We start from the raw sequence: 13912 nt of genomic DNA, 5'->3' as shown, positions 1-13912 counted from the left end.
TGTTCTGGGAAGCAGTTAGGAAGGAACCAATTTACATTGGTTGATGCTATGGTCAAGTAGCGGAATCCAGGAAGCTAGAAAAGAAATAGGTTCGGCACAACCTCATTGGAGCAAGAAGCTTGGAGGGCTTAGGTACACTGGGTAAATTAGGCTTGGAGGGTCTATTGTTGTTCATGTATCCCAACTGCATTTTCAAGTGGATTGTTTATCACTTGGAGGGTGGCGGAGAGATTTTTTGCCGAGGGCTTTGGTTTCCTCTTCGATAACACATCGTGTGTTGTCCTTGTGTTTGCATCTCTCTTCCATTTATCTTTGCCTTTTATTTTTTGCTGTGGATATGATTTTAATTGGCATAGATTGTTTACCAATTCTGTATTAAGCTTTTGTTCATGTTCCACACATTAATTGTTTGATATAAAACTGGAATTGGTAATTTGTAAATTGGGAGTCTAAACATTCAAGGGTGTTTTTACACTATTTGAACTTTCAAATATAATATAAGAATGAAAGCTAAGTTGAAATTGTAACAAATAATAGCTAAAAAAGCTATTTATAATATAATATAGGGTATGGATTCCTAATCAAATTTGGTTATATAATTTTGTTTTAAAGGATGAATATGTTGGTAGAGTCCATTTGATATAAAATTTAAATCCTATTGAAATTAAATATGATATATATTTGTTAAGTCTCATTTGATATAATTATAGAGTTTAAATCCTATTGAAATTATAATTTTCTTATCAACTTTAATTTATATAAAATAAAATAAAAAATGAGAAAAAGAAGAGAGAGAAAGCGTGATTGATAGATATAAGGAAATATGATGGATTTTTATTTTTAAATGTCAGAAATTATCAAATTAATGGAGATATATTCCAATTTTTGGGATACATTTATATTAATGGAGTTACTATATAGTTCGTTAGTACTATCTAAAAATTCCCTAATTAGGTGATAATTTAAGATTCCTTTAAGTATAGTGGTTGTATGGCACCAAACAACTAAATTTAATTTTAAAAAAAAAGAAATTTTATAAATTCCTGCAATTTGGTGTTATATAATCAAAAGAATTAAATCTAATTAAATCAAGTTAAATATATAAATAAAAATACTGATGTGGAAAATTGTAGAGAGGTTAATCAAAAGTCAAAGGTTTCAATTATATATATATATATATAAAAGAGATCAAGAACTCAGAATTTCATTCTATCAAAATCTTTCATTTCCTTTACTCTGGTTTTTAGTATGTACTTTGGGGTTTCTGTACCCTTTTTTTTTTTTTTTTTGACTTTTTTGAAACTCTATGCTTTCATAGTTTTTGCTAACATGTGGCATCAAACTATTTAATACCATGCTTTCATAGTTTTTGCTAACATGTGGCATCAAACTATTTAATACCACATGCTTTATATTTGTTGCTTATCTTTAGTATAGCTTTGTGAGATATTCTTCATCCGTCTTTATTCCACACATGGCTTTGATGGTTTCTTTTGAGTGTTTCAAGAAAGACAAGTACATTCCAATCAAGAAACTCAGAGCCTATTTGGTAGTCTTTCAAGTTTTGTTGTTCAAAATGATGCGAAAGCTATAGTTTAAAAAAATATTGTAAAAATACGTATTTAAAGTACTCATAAAGAAAAAAATGTGTTTGGCACCATGTTTCAAACAACATATTTTAAAATGTGAGAAAATATAATTCTATGTTTGGTATATGTATGTATTTTTTTTTAAGTGGTAACTTTCTAACAAGTACAATTATTTTATTAACATTTATTAGAGGAGTAAACGTGAGAGAGAAGGGAGGAAAAGACAGAAAGAATAAATAAATAAATAAATAAAGATGAGGTGTGCATGTGAGAGAGAGAGAGAGTCGTAGTTATGTTAAGTCTCATCAAGTGGATCCCCCACTTTTCTAAATATTTACAAAAGTGTCATTGAGTAATGTTATTTGAAAACTGAAATCTGGTGGAAGGAGTTTTCTAAATTCAATGTTTAAACACTCTAAAATGAAAAACACAACTCAAACATTCCTAAATGAAATCCCTTGCCAAACTTTTTTTTTTTTTTTTTGGCCCACTGTTTTCAGTATTTAAACTCTGAAAATTATTGTTTGAACTACCTTACCAAACAGCCCTCAACATTTTCTTTCAACTTTTAGGTTAGATGTTTTAGGTTGGGAATATTATTTAATTGGGCTTTATGTTTCAGTTTTGGTTTTGTCATGGATTTCTAAAAGTGGAGATTGTTAGATTTAAGTTTTAGGGTCCGTTCGGTTAGGGCAAAACGAGGATAGAAAATAGATAAGAGAAAAGTTGAGAGAAAACTGATTTTATAGGTGTTTGATTGGAGAGAAGGGGAGGATGAAATTGGTAGAGTCCAAATATTTTCTCTCCTAGCCTACCAAAATATTTTCTCCCCTATTTAGGCAGAAAATAGAGGGGAGAGGAATTGTTACAATCAATGACTAAACTACCCCCCTCCTCCTCTTATGTTTCTTGGTTAAGTGCTTCTCGTATTTTTTTTTTCTCCTTCCGGGGTGTGATACAACAAGTGCCACTATTTTTTCATTTTCATGGGTGCTCTGACTGCTTTATTTTGTTTTGCTCTTCTTCTTCTTTCTTTTTTTTCCCCCCTTAACTAGACGTGATATTTATTTGTGCTTCATACAAGTACCACTATTATTTCATTTTTGTAGGTCATTTCTTTTGTTTTGCTCTTCTTCCTTTTTTTTTTTCTTTTTTTAAGACGTGAATTTATTTTTTTATTTTTACTTTTTTTTTGGGCATATTTTTCTTTTTAAATATATTTAGGTGATTGCCTTTTTTAAAAAAAAAAAAAATTGGGCATCATTTTTTTAATAAGGGCATATGAGTAAACTTATACAAACTCTTTTTTTTTTTTTTCCCCATCTCTCCACTTTTCCATCCCCAACCAAACACAAATGAAGGAAACTATGGTTATATTTTGTTTTTTGTTGACTTGTTTTTAAGAATAAAATCAAAAAAATAAATTTGTTATGTTTTCCAAGTTAAAAACCCACTTGCTTAGTTGAAAAGGAAAAACACTGCACAAAAGAAATTCTCATTAATTTTTGTATTTTTAGCATCCATTATAAGATAAGCACAGAAGAAGAAAAAAATGGAAGATGAGGGAAAATCTGAAGTTTTGGTTATGATGGGATTTAAGTCCCTTCCAACGAGATTAATGTATGGGTTCATTTAAGTTCTAACATACATCAGATCAGACCAATATTGGAACTACTGGATTACTTTCCTTTTTTTTTTTTAGTATATGTTAATTTCTTGTCTTAATAAAATATCTATTAGCAAATGTCAAAAGAAATGGTTCTACTAGCTACCAAAAAAGATTTTTGAGTTAGAAAATAGAAAACTATTCTTTAGATAGAAAACTGGGAGACAAAACATTTAACAAACATACCCTAAAATCTCTTCTATCCTCCTACTTTTTCATTCCCTTCCAATTTTCTGTCTTCACACTTTTTTATCCTCCCAACCAAACGAACCCTTAGGTTGGCAACTTGTGAGCAAAAATGTCTTGTAAATTTAAAGCCTTTATGTGTTGTGAAGATTGTTGCCCAAGTACTAAAACTCACTGTGCAAGAATTAAGAATTCCACAACTTTCCATAGATGTTCAATTAGCAAAATTGATGTAGGACACAATTTAATATTTAATTTTTTTAATTATTAATTTTAGTAATTTTATGTAATTTTTATTATTTTAGGTTTAGGTTATTTATTTCCTTCCTTTTAGGTGTTTTTAGTATTGTTTAGTAAAATTAGGTTTTCATATGCTTTCGTAGCATCCTTAGGGTTTCTAGTTGCCCTAGGTTTTGTTTTTACTATTTAAACGCATTGTAGCCTCCAAAGGCAATATAGTTTTTAAACTATTATCAATAAACACAGACTTTTGTCAAATCATTTCTTTGGTGGATTCCAGTTTTCTTCAAGCTTCTGTGACATCATTTGGTATTAGAGCCTTGACATACCCTAATCTAATGGCTAATCGGCGAGACAATAATCACCACAACAATGAAGGTGGTAACGATGTCAACAACCCAATCCACTAGGGTTGAGTTCCTCAAGTTTCGTAAAGAGGCTCGTGATGAGAATCGACAATTTCATGAAAAGAGTCGACAAATTATAGGCGAAATCAAGCAAATGATTGCTACTCTTCATTCTAGGAAATCATCTCACAACAACAATAATCTATATATTCAATGACGCACTCTTAACTACAAGAAAATTTCATTCTTTGACGGAGACATTTGTAAGTTGGATTTTATTGACTGGCTTCTTGATTTCGAAGAGTATTTTAATTTTTGGAATATTTGTGATGAAGAAAAAGTGTGGCTTGCATCTAATAAATTGGATGATGAAGCAGAGGAATGGTGGGAAGATATTCAAATAGATAGAAAATGAAGAGGTAAGCATCCAATCTACTCTCGGCAAAGAATGAAAATGATATTAATCGATTTATGGTTTGCCAATGACTATTATGATATACCGGATTATACAAGTCTTGATTATAAATCTACATATTCATATGAAAAGCAATATGTTCAAAACAAGGAAGGTCAACCACAAAACCAAAATGATCACAATCAAGCCCATGTGTCAAGTAAAGTAAAGGATCTGAGGGTTGAGAAGAAGCAGCCTATTTCTAAAGAAAATTTTGAAGTGGTTAAAAAAGATCCAGACTTGCAACAAGTTATTGAATTGAAAATTGAAGATACCACTTGCCAAAAAGTTGATGAAGAGGTCAAAGAAAAGAAGTTTGAGCTAATTGTGGATAATGACTGAAATCAAGAGACGATCATTGTTGAGAATATTGTAGAAGATCCAATTAAGATTAAATATAAGGATAAGTCCACAAACTCACAATCCTGAGGTTTTGGTTGATTTGTTGAAGATGACTACACAATATGTTGATTTTCTTGGAGTAGAAAATTTTAATTTTATTATTATTCCTTTGTTGATTGATGTTGCAAATAAATTGAAGGTAGAAGAGAACATATTTTATGCTACACTTTATGAAAAATTCAATTTTTAAAATTGGATCAAGTCATTAAAGCATTCAAAGTATTTGTTTATTTGGAGCGGAAGATTTCAGATTTCGACCATCACCTCGTGGAAGATTTTGTTTCAAGTGGAGGGGTTTGATATAGGACACAATTTAATATTTAACTTTTGCAATTATTTAATTTTAGTATTTTTATGTAATTTTTGTTATTTTAGGTTTAGGTTATTATTTCCTTCTTTTTGGGTGCTTTTAGTGTTGTTTAGTCAAATTAGGGTTTTATATGCTTCTGTAGCCGCCTTAGGGTTTTTAGTTGCCCCAGGTTTTGTTTTTACTATTTAAACGCATTATAGCCTCCAAAGGCAATTTAGTTTTCAGACTATTATCAATAAACATAGATTTTTGTCAAATTATTTCTTTGGTGGATTCTAGTTTTCTTCTCCTTGTGGATCCAGGGAAACCCCTCATGGATACGAGGTTTACTACCAGAAACTAACCATTTAGTTTTTGTTCCATCAAGAGAGTATCATGTGTGCTTTCTTCAGATTTCCGTGACATCAAAGACAGGATCACTACAAAACAGTGCAACAATGGCATAAATGTGGGCTACCTATTATTTTCTTTTTACCGGTTACTTCTCTTTTTCTCTCATATTTTTTTCCAGCTAAAATCTGTTTTTATAAATATATATATATATATATATATATATATATAGCTAAATACATCTTGATATTCCTTGATATTTGGAGCAGCATGAACAGTGACGGAACCAGAATTCAAACTTGGGGGGGGGGGGCAAAGTTTTTTGTTCAAAGATTTAAATGATTAAAAAGAAATGGAATATCAATAGTAGAGGTTGACAAATTTGATTTATTAGCATTAATTTATTAATTTTTATTTTTATTTTTTCTTTTGAAAAAAAAATTAATAATAGGATTTGTAGGGACACGATTCCTTTACGGCCCAATAATGTTGTTGGGCTCGCACATGAAAGATCCCTCACAATATGAGTTGTAGAGAGTGGGCTTGAGAAGCTTGGCTTTGGTCGCGGGGCGGTGTTCCGGTCTTGATTTTAGAGGAATTCCCGTGGAAAATGGAGTTGGGCTTTGAGCATTTAAGCCCAACTGCGTCGCGTCCTATGAGATTGGGCTCCTCGGACTTGATCCGAGGACCCTTGAGGTCTTACCCCGGTTACCCAACGGTGGGTTTCCTCTGTGATGTGCATGTGCTGTTCAGGTGTCTTCACCCATGGAGTCTTTCTTTTTTCGAAGAGGGATCAGAGAGCCCCCCCCCCCAACCAGATTCACTTGCTCCTTCTTTTATACCAGCCTGTGTTCGCTGTCCTTCGTCCACGTGTAGGGTCAACCTTTACAAGACTGACATTTGTCCCATCAGTCCCATCCCAGAATTGTTGGGGATGGTTGATAAAGCTGAAGAATACGGCTCTGTCAGGGGCAGGGCATTGAATGGCAATGAGAGCAGTTTTCCCGGATATTCTTAGATTCTCTCTTAGGTTTGGCCCTATACCAGTTTTACCCCTCTTTTCCGGTGAGATTTTGGATCTGCCGAGGACTGAAATGTCCTCGGCTGCCTCCCAAAACTGCCTTGTGCTCTGTATTGTAGAGCTTGGGCCACAACTCTCCTCGGCTGGGGCCTTCGGATTCTCCAGGAGTAACTGGGCCTGGCCCTTAAATTATTGGGCCCCACAATAGCCCCTCAAAACCCTGCTATCCGACTTCTTAGTTGGAGAGGAGGGTTTTGGTAAACCCGGGCCTTCAGTATGGCTTACTTAATTCAGCCCTGCATTAATGTGGGCGGTTTTCCATCTGTCCAGGAAGCTCGCCGGTTTACAAGGAATTCCCTTTAATTCGCTCGTGATCTACTCCTGCCGCTTGGCTGTCCAAAACGCGCCTTTAATGATTTCCCTTTACGGGGCTCATTTATGTCCGGCGGCTCATCTGATAAGGTGGGGAAGTGGAACGGACACATCTTTTTTCTTCAGATTCCTTTGGAAACCCTGAATGCATTTAATACCCCCCGTTTTGCCCTTCTTATAAGAAGGCAAGCAGGAGGCCATCACTTTCATGCAGACTCCTTTCCATCCTTCTGAGATCTGAAACCCATAGCCTCCTTTAGCGTTTGCTTAGCCCGATTGTTATACACCGTATCAGTATACGTCTACCATAACGAGTGATGAAGGAACCATGCCTCTCCTCAAAACACCATGCTCCAATAAAGCTCGAAATGGCTCGATCAGGGCAAGGATGGCGCAGACTTAAGATTTTTCCAGCCTCCCTTCCAGCCAAAATCCGAAGCAGGGGCTTGTCACGTCAAACTTTCGGCGTGACCGAGTCGAGAACACCCACTATCAGCACCACCCGGCTCCTCACGAGCATACCTAACATGGCACCAGTGTGTTAGGAGTCAGGGCCGAGGCAGGGGCTAAGTGCTTCTGCTTCTTCCTCTCTTTGTTCACTGGTGCCCTCCTCCGCCTTCCTCTCCTAGTCTTCCCAGCACCAGCTTCGTCCTGGTGCTGTCCTTCTCCCTCTTTTGCTCCTCTCTCCTTCTTTTCATCTTTTCCCCTCTTCTTCTCCTCCTTCTCTTACTCATGTCCTCCATCTTCTTCATTCATCTCCTCCATCTTCTTCATTGATTTCTTTCTTACTATTTCCTTCTCCTTCATTTTTTCCAAAGAGGGTTCTTCTCTTAATATGAGCAGCAATGAGGCAGAGATTGGAGAGACTTTGAAGACGAGTTTAAAAGGCGCCTGACCGTTTACTTATCTGTACTGCGGATGTTATTGTTGCTTCGGCAGTTCACCTTTTGTATAGGCTTGTTTGAGCCCCTCTTTGTATGTTGTAATAATTTCTTATATTAATAAAAATTGTTATTATTTCATTTTGCACATTCTGTCTCTACGTTTTTATATATTTATAAGCGCTGCTCGACACAATAATATAGCATCTAAATCAATGACGACTAAGACCAAAATACTTGATAATAAATAGACGTCGCCATAACTTTAATAGAAGTGCTTGGCACAATAAGGCCGACCAGTGAAAAGTAATACTTACCCGTGCTATCCGAGGAGAGAACCGAAGGCTTGATGCCGTGTGAGAAGTAACCATTTGAAGGCATATCACCCACCAAATGAACAGCCCTCTTAGGCTACTGAATACTGGGGCGTTCCTCCACCTCCCTTACACCTTCGTTGGCCTTAGTCTTTTATAGTGCTTAAGCCGTGGACGAAGTGATCTGACGTTTTTACCAAGTAGCCCATCTTACGAAATTCGAACTTCTTTTTTTTTTTATCCGAGCAGTTGGTTTCCCCATTGGCTTGGGTCCGAGGACCATACAAGGCCTTGGTTTTGTCCAAAACTTGTAATAATTTTTTGTACTTGGTGTCCCCATAGGCTTGAGTCCGAGGACCATACAAGGCCTTGGTTCAATTTATCCATTTTCCTCAGGTATCTCATAAGTTGCCGAGCAGGAGGTTGTCCTCGGCATCGGCTATCCCTCGTCGTGGGTCGTAGTCCCTAGGCCCCCATGCAGAACGGGCCTTGGTCACGAATTTACTAGGCCCACAGACTAAGAGGTATTTCCGTAGTCTTGGGTCACGCGGTACCTTTTGGCGTCCCAGTGTTCGAGGTGTGCCTTCCCCAGACTCCTTTAATCCCATAGTTGCAGATGACGTTGGAAATCGAGCCGGAGACATTTTGTCTGTAGCGCTCCTTGGGACGCTGCGTGAATTAAATGCCACCACCTCATCTTTTCAAATAAATAGGAGAGAAAGTTGCTTTACCTACGCACAAGTCCTTCAGCTTCCTCCCTTAGTAAATCATGTTTGAGGCGAGGGTTAGGGAAAAAGAACTTTCTCCACCGCAGAGGCGCCGTGTCCTCCTGAGACTCAACAGAGTGACGTACGGGCCAAGGAAGCATAAATTCAAGAGAAATTTCCATTTCGACAGAGGGGAGAGGGTGTTTCTCCCTCTTTTAGTCAAAATCCGAAGCAGGTTCTGTTCATGCCAGAATTTTGGTGTGTCAGAAGAAAGATTCTCCGCCACCAGCGCCTCTGCCTCGTTGCAGGCAAATTTTTGGTGAAGGTTCCTCAACTTCCGGCTCCCTGCACCTTTCCTTCAGTGGTGTGAGGCTCAAGTTGGGTTCTTTTGCTGCCTGAGTTATGGACATGTAAAAGCATTGAGGAAGAACAAGGTCTTGAAGCAGTAGCCGACCTCTCCTCTGTGCTGCCTCCTCGGCCTTATCTTATTCTCTTGTATCTTTCCTTTCTATTATGTAGTCAGCTTTGACATAAGTTGATTCCAGCTTTTCATTGTATGCTGTACTGTTTCTTTGTTTTAGTAAAAAGGGAAATTTATTTACTTGTTTTGAATACTATTCTTTTTGCAACACTACTTTGTGAAGGGGCGTGCTCCATGTGTGTGTTTCTTCCATGATACTTAGAGCGGGAAATCTTGAAACATAGTCCAACTAATTCTAATTTACCAACACTACCAAGCATTACGACGATAATTCATAGTGAGTTAAACTTAGGAAACCAACAGAGGTGACAATTGAATATTCTGTGATAAGTACGAGAATACCGTCCAAGGAGTTGATTGAGCAGTAGAGAACTCGGATTGTGTTTCAGGCGACATATTGCCCTATATTGCATTGATCTTTTTGGTGCTGCAGATCCGAAAGCAGACAGTAGTTGGTTTCCCCATAGGCTTGAGTCCGAGGACCATACAAGGCCTTGGTTCTGTCCAAAACTTTTAAGATTTCTCTTTTGTACTTGGTTTCCCCATAGGCTTGAGTCCGTGGACCATGCAAGGTCTTGGTTCTGTCCAAAACTTTAAGATTTCTTTTTTGTACTTGGTTTCCCCATAGGCTTGAGTCCGTGGACCATGCAAGGCCTTGGTTCTGTCCAAAACTTTAAGATTTCTTTTTTGTACTTGATTTCCCCATAGGCTTGAGTCCGTGGACCATGCAAGGCCTTGGTTCTGTCCAAAACTTTAAGATTTCTTTTTTGTACTTGGTTTCCCCATAGGCTTGAGTCCGAGGACCATACAAGGCCTTGGTTCTGTCCAAAACTTTTAAGATTTCTCTTTTGTACTTGGTTTCCCCATAGGCTTGAGTCCGTGGACCATGCAAGGCCTTAGTTCTGTCCAAAACTTTTAAGATTTCTCTTTTGTACTTGGTTTCCCCATAGGCTTGAGTCCGTGGACCATGCAAGGCCTTGGTTCTGTCCAAAACTTTTAAGATTTCTCTTTTGTACTTGGTTTCCCCATAGGCTTGAGTCCGAGGACCATACAAGGCCTTGGTTCTGTCCAAAACTTTAAGATTTCTTTTTTGTACTTGGTTTCCCCATAGGCTTGAGTCCGTGGACCATGCAAGGCCTTGGTTCTGTCCAAAACTTTAAGATTTCTTTTTTGTACTTGGTTTCCCCATAGGCTTGAGTCCGTGGACCATACAAGGCCTTGGTTCTGTCCAAAACTTTTAAGATTTCTCTTTTGTACTTGGTTTCCCCATAGGCTTGAGTCCGTGGACCATGCAAGCCTTGGTTCTGTCCAAAACTTTTAAGATTTCTCTTTTGTACTTGGTTTCCCCATAGGCTTGAGTCCGAGGACCATGCAAGGCCTTGGTTCTGTCCAAAACTTTAAGATTTCTTTTTTGTACTTGGTTTCCCCATAGGCTTGAGTCCGAGGACCATACAAGGCCTTGGTTCTGTCCAAAACTTTTAAGATTTCTCTTTTGTACTTGGTTTTCCCCATAGGAACCCGAGGACCATGCAAGGCCTTGGTTCTGTCCAAAACTTTAAGATTTCTTTTTTGTACTTGGTTTCCCCATAGGCTTGAGTCCGTGGACCATGCAAGGCCTTGGTTCTGTCCAAAACTTTAAGATTTCTTTTTTGTACTTGGTTTCCCCATAGGCTTGAGTCCGTGGACCATACAAGGCCTTGGTTCTATCCAAAACTTTTAAGATTTCTCTTTTGTACTTGGTTTCCCCATAGGCTTGAGTCCGTGGACCATGCAAGACCTTGGTTCTGTCCAAAACTTTTAAGATTTCTCTTTTGTACTTGGTTTCCCCATAGGCTTGAGTCCGAGGACCATACAAGGTCTTGGTTCTGTCCAAAACTTTAAGATTTCTTTTTTGTACTTGGTTTCCCCATAGGCTTGAGTCCGAGGACCATACAAGGCCTTGGTTCTGTCCAAAACTTTTAAGATTTCTCTTTTGTACTTGGTTTCCCCATAGGCTTGAGTCCGAGGACCATAGGTTGTACCCCATAAGGACCATACAAGGTCTTGGTTCTGTCCAAAACTTTAAGATTTCTTTTTTGTACTTGGTTTCCCCATAGGCTTGAGTCCGAGGACCATGCAAGGCCTTGGTTCTGTCCAAAACTTTTAAGATTTCTCTTTTGTACTTGGTTTCCCCATAGGCTTGAGTCCGTGGACCATGCAAGGCCTTGGTTCTGTCCAAAACTTTTAAGATTTCTCTTTTGTACTTGGTTTCCCCATAGGCTTGAGTCCGTTGACCATGCAAGGCCTTGGTTCTGTCCAAAACTTTTAAGATTTCTCTTTTGTACTTGGTTTCCCCATAGGCTTGAGTCCGAGGACCATACAAGGCCTTGGTTCTGTCCAAAACTTTTAAGATTTCTCTTTTGTACTTGGTTTCCCCATAGGCTTGAGTCCGAGGACCATACAAGGCCTTGGTTCTGTCCAAAACTTTTAAGATTTCTTTTTTGTACTTGGTTTCCCCATAGGCTTGAGTCCGTGGACCATGCAAGGCCTTGGTTCTGTCCAAAACTTTAAGATTTTTTTTTTTTTTTTTTTTTTTTTCGAACGTAAGCCCCTGGATCAGGGCGGGGAGAGCTGGCTTAAGACCAAAAGCTCCTAGGGCTGCCCGCGCCATTGGCACTTCAAGGCGTAGCCCCTAGCAGAAGTTTATGTCGGAACAACAACTGCATGTCGCCGGAGACGGAGGATGCTCCGCGAACCTTTGCTTGCTAGAGAGTTGACTCCACCGCCACCTGCACCAATGCGCATGCTTCCCACAGACGGCGCCAATTGTAGTGACACGATTCCTTTACGGCCCAATAATGTTGTTGGGCTCGCACATGAAAGATCCCTCACAATATGAGTTGTAGAGAGTGGGCTTGAGAAGCTTGGCTTTGGTCGCGGGGCGGTGTTCCGGTCTTGATTTTAGAGGAATTCCCGTGGAAAATGGAGTTGGGCTTTGAGCATTTAAGCCCAACTGCGTCGTGTCCTATGAGATTGGGCTCCTCGGACTTGATCCGAGGACCCTTGAGGTCTTACCCCGGTTACCCAACGGTGGGTTTCCTCTATGATGTGCATGTGCTGTTCAGGTGTCTTCACCCATGGAGTCTTTCTTTTTTCGAAGAGGGATCAGAGAGCCCCCCCCACCAGATTCACTTGCTCCTTCTTTTATACCAGCCTGTGTTCGCTGTCCTTCGTCCACGTGTAGGGTCAACCTTTACAAGACTGACATTTGTCCCATCAGTTCCATCCCAGAATTGTTGGGGATGGTTGATAAAGCTGAAGAATACGACTCTGTCAGGGGCAGGGCATTGAATGGCAATGAGAGCAGCTTTCCCAGATATTCTTAGATTCTCTCTTAGGTTTGGCCCTATACCAGTTTTACCCCTCTTTTCCGGTGAGATTTTGGATCTGCCGAGGACTGAAATGTCCTCGGCTGCCTCCCAAAACTGCCTTGTGCTCTGTATTGTAGAGCTTGAGCCACAGCTCTCCTCGGCTGGGGCCTTCGGATTCTCCAGGAGTAACTGGGCCTGGCCCTTAAATTATTGGGCCCCACAGGATTTTATAATCAAGAGTTTTATAAGTCAATTGACATGTCTTAATATTTTTAAAGCCTAACTAATGTGCAGATGGAGTGATCAATATGTGGCACAGGAGTTGTCTCTATGGGTAAATGTTATTGGGTTTTTGTGATTTTTTTGCGAGGATTTGTAATTGATTTGTTGTTATTGTTTCTGCTTAGACTGAATTTATGATTTGTCTAAAGATTTTTCTCATTATTTGGATATGTGCATTTTTTTTTTATAGATTTTTCTTGTTATCTATTTGTTGGATTTCTTGGGTCAATTTGTAAATTTTTTGGGGGGGGGGGGGGGGGGCAAGTTTATAAATTTAAGGGACAGAATTTAAATTCTTTTTGTTAATATACATGCTAGTATTTTTTTTTTCAAAAGTTGTGTGTGTTGTGTGTGTGGTGTGTGTGTGTGTGTGTGTGTGTGTGTGTGTGTGTGTCGGGGTTGGGGTTTTGGGGGGGGGGGGGGGGAGTATGGGGGGCATGTCCTCCCTCAGCCCTTGAACAGTTCCATCCCTGAGCATGAAATAGTTGCATTTCTGCACTGGCTTAGGTACTAATATAGCAAATATCAACTAGTACAATATGAAATTTACTCCCTTAGTTCAAAGTGCATTGAAAATTAATTGTAATTAACCTCACCCTCTCCTTCTCTTTTTGTGCAATATATTTAAGAGTTCCATTTTTATTCTGCACGTTACGTAACTAGTAATATATAACAACAGTTCACTATCATTAATGCCAAACAACAACTTTGTAAACTATTAATATTTCCCCTGGTTCCTAAGGAGAAAGTTTTGATTTCAACTAATTGTAAATATGTGATTTATGGGATTATGAATGTTTACATATTTTGAAAGATAAAGAAAAAATTATCACGAATGAACTTATAAACTTTAATTGTAAGTTTAAGTGTACACAGGAAGAATTAACACATCCTACCAAAACGGTAGAAAAAAGGAAAACCAACATAAAAACCACAAAGTGAAATTCATCATCCATTTTCAATAATTATTCAAAAACACA

The sequence above is a fragment of the Quercus lobata genome, chromosome 11 (genome assembly GCF_001633185.2).
Source record: "Quercus lobata isolate SW786 chromosome 11, ValleyOak3.0 Primary Assembly, whole genome shotgun sequence".
Taxonomy (NCBI): domain Eukaryota; kingdom Viridiplantae; phylum Streptophyta; class Magnoliopsida; order Fagales; family Fagaceae; genus Quercus; species Quercus lobata.
This window is presented reverse-complemented; position numbering follows the sequence as displayed.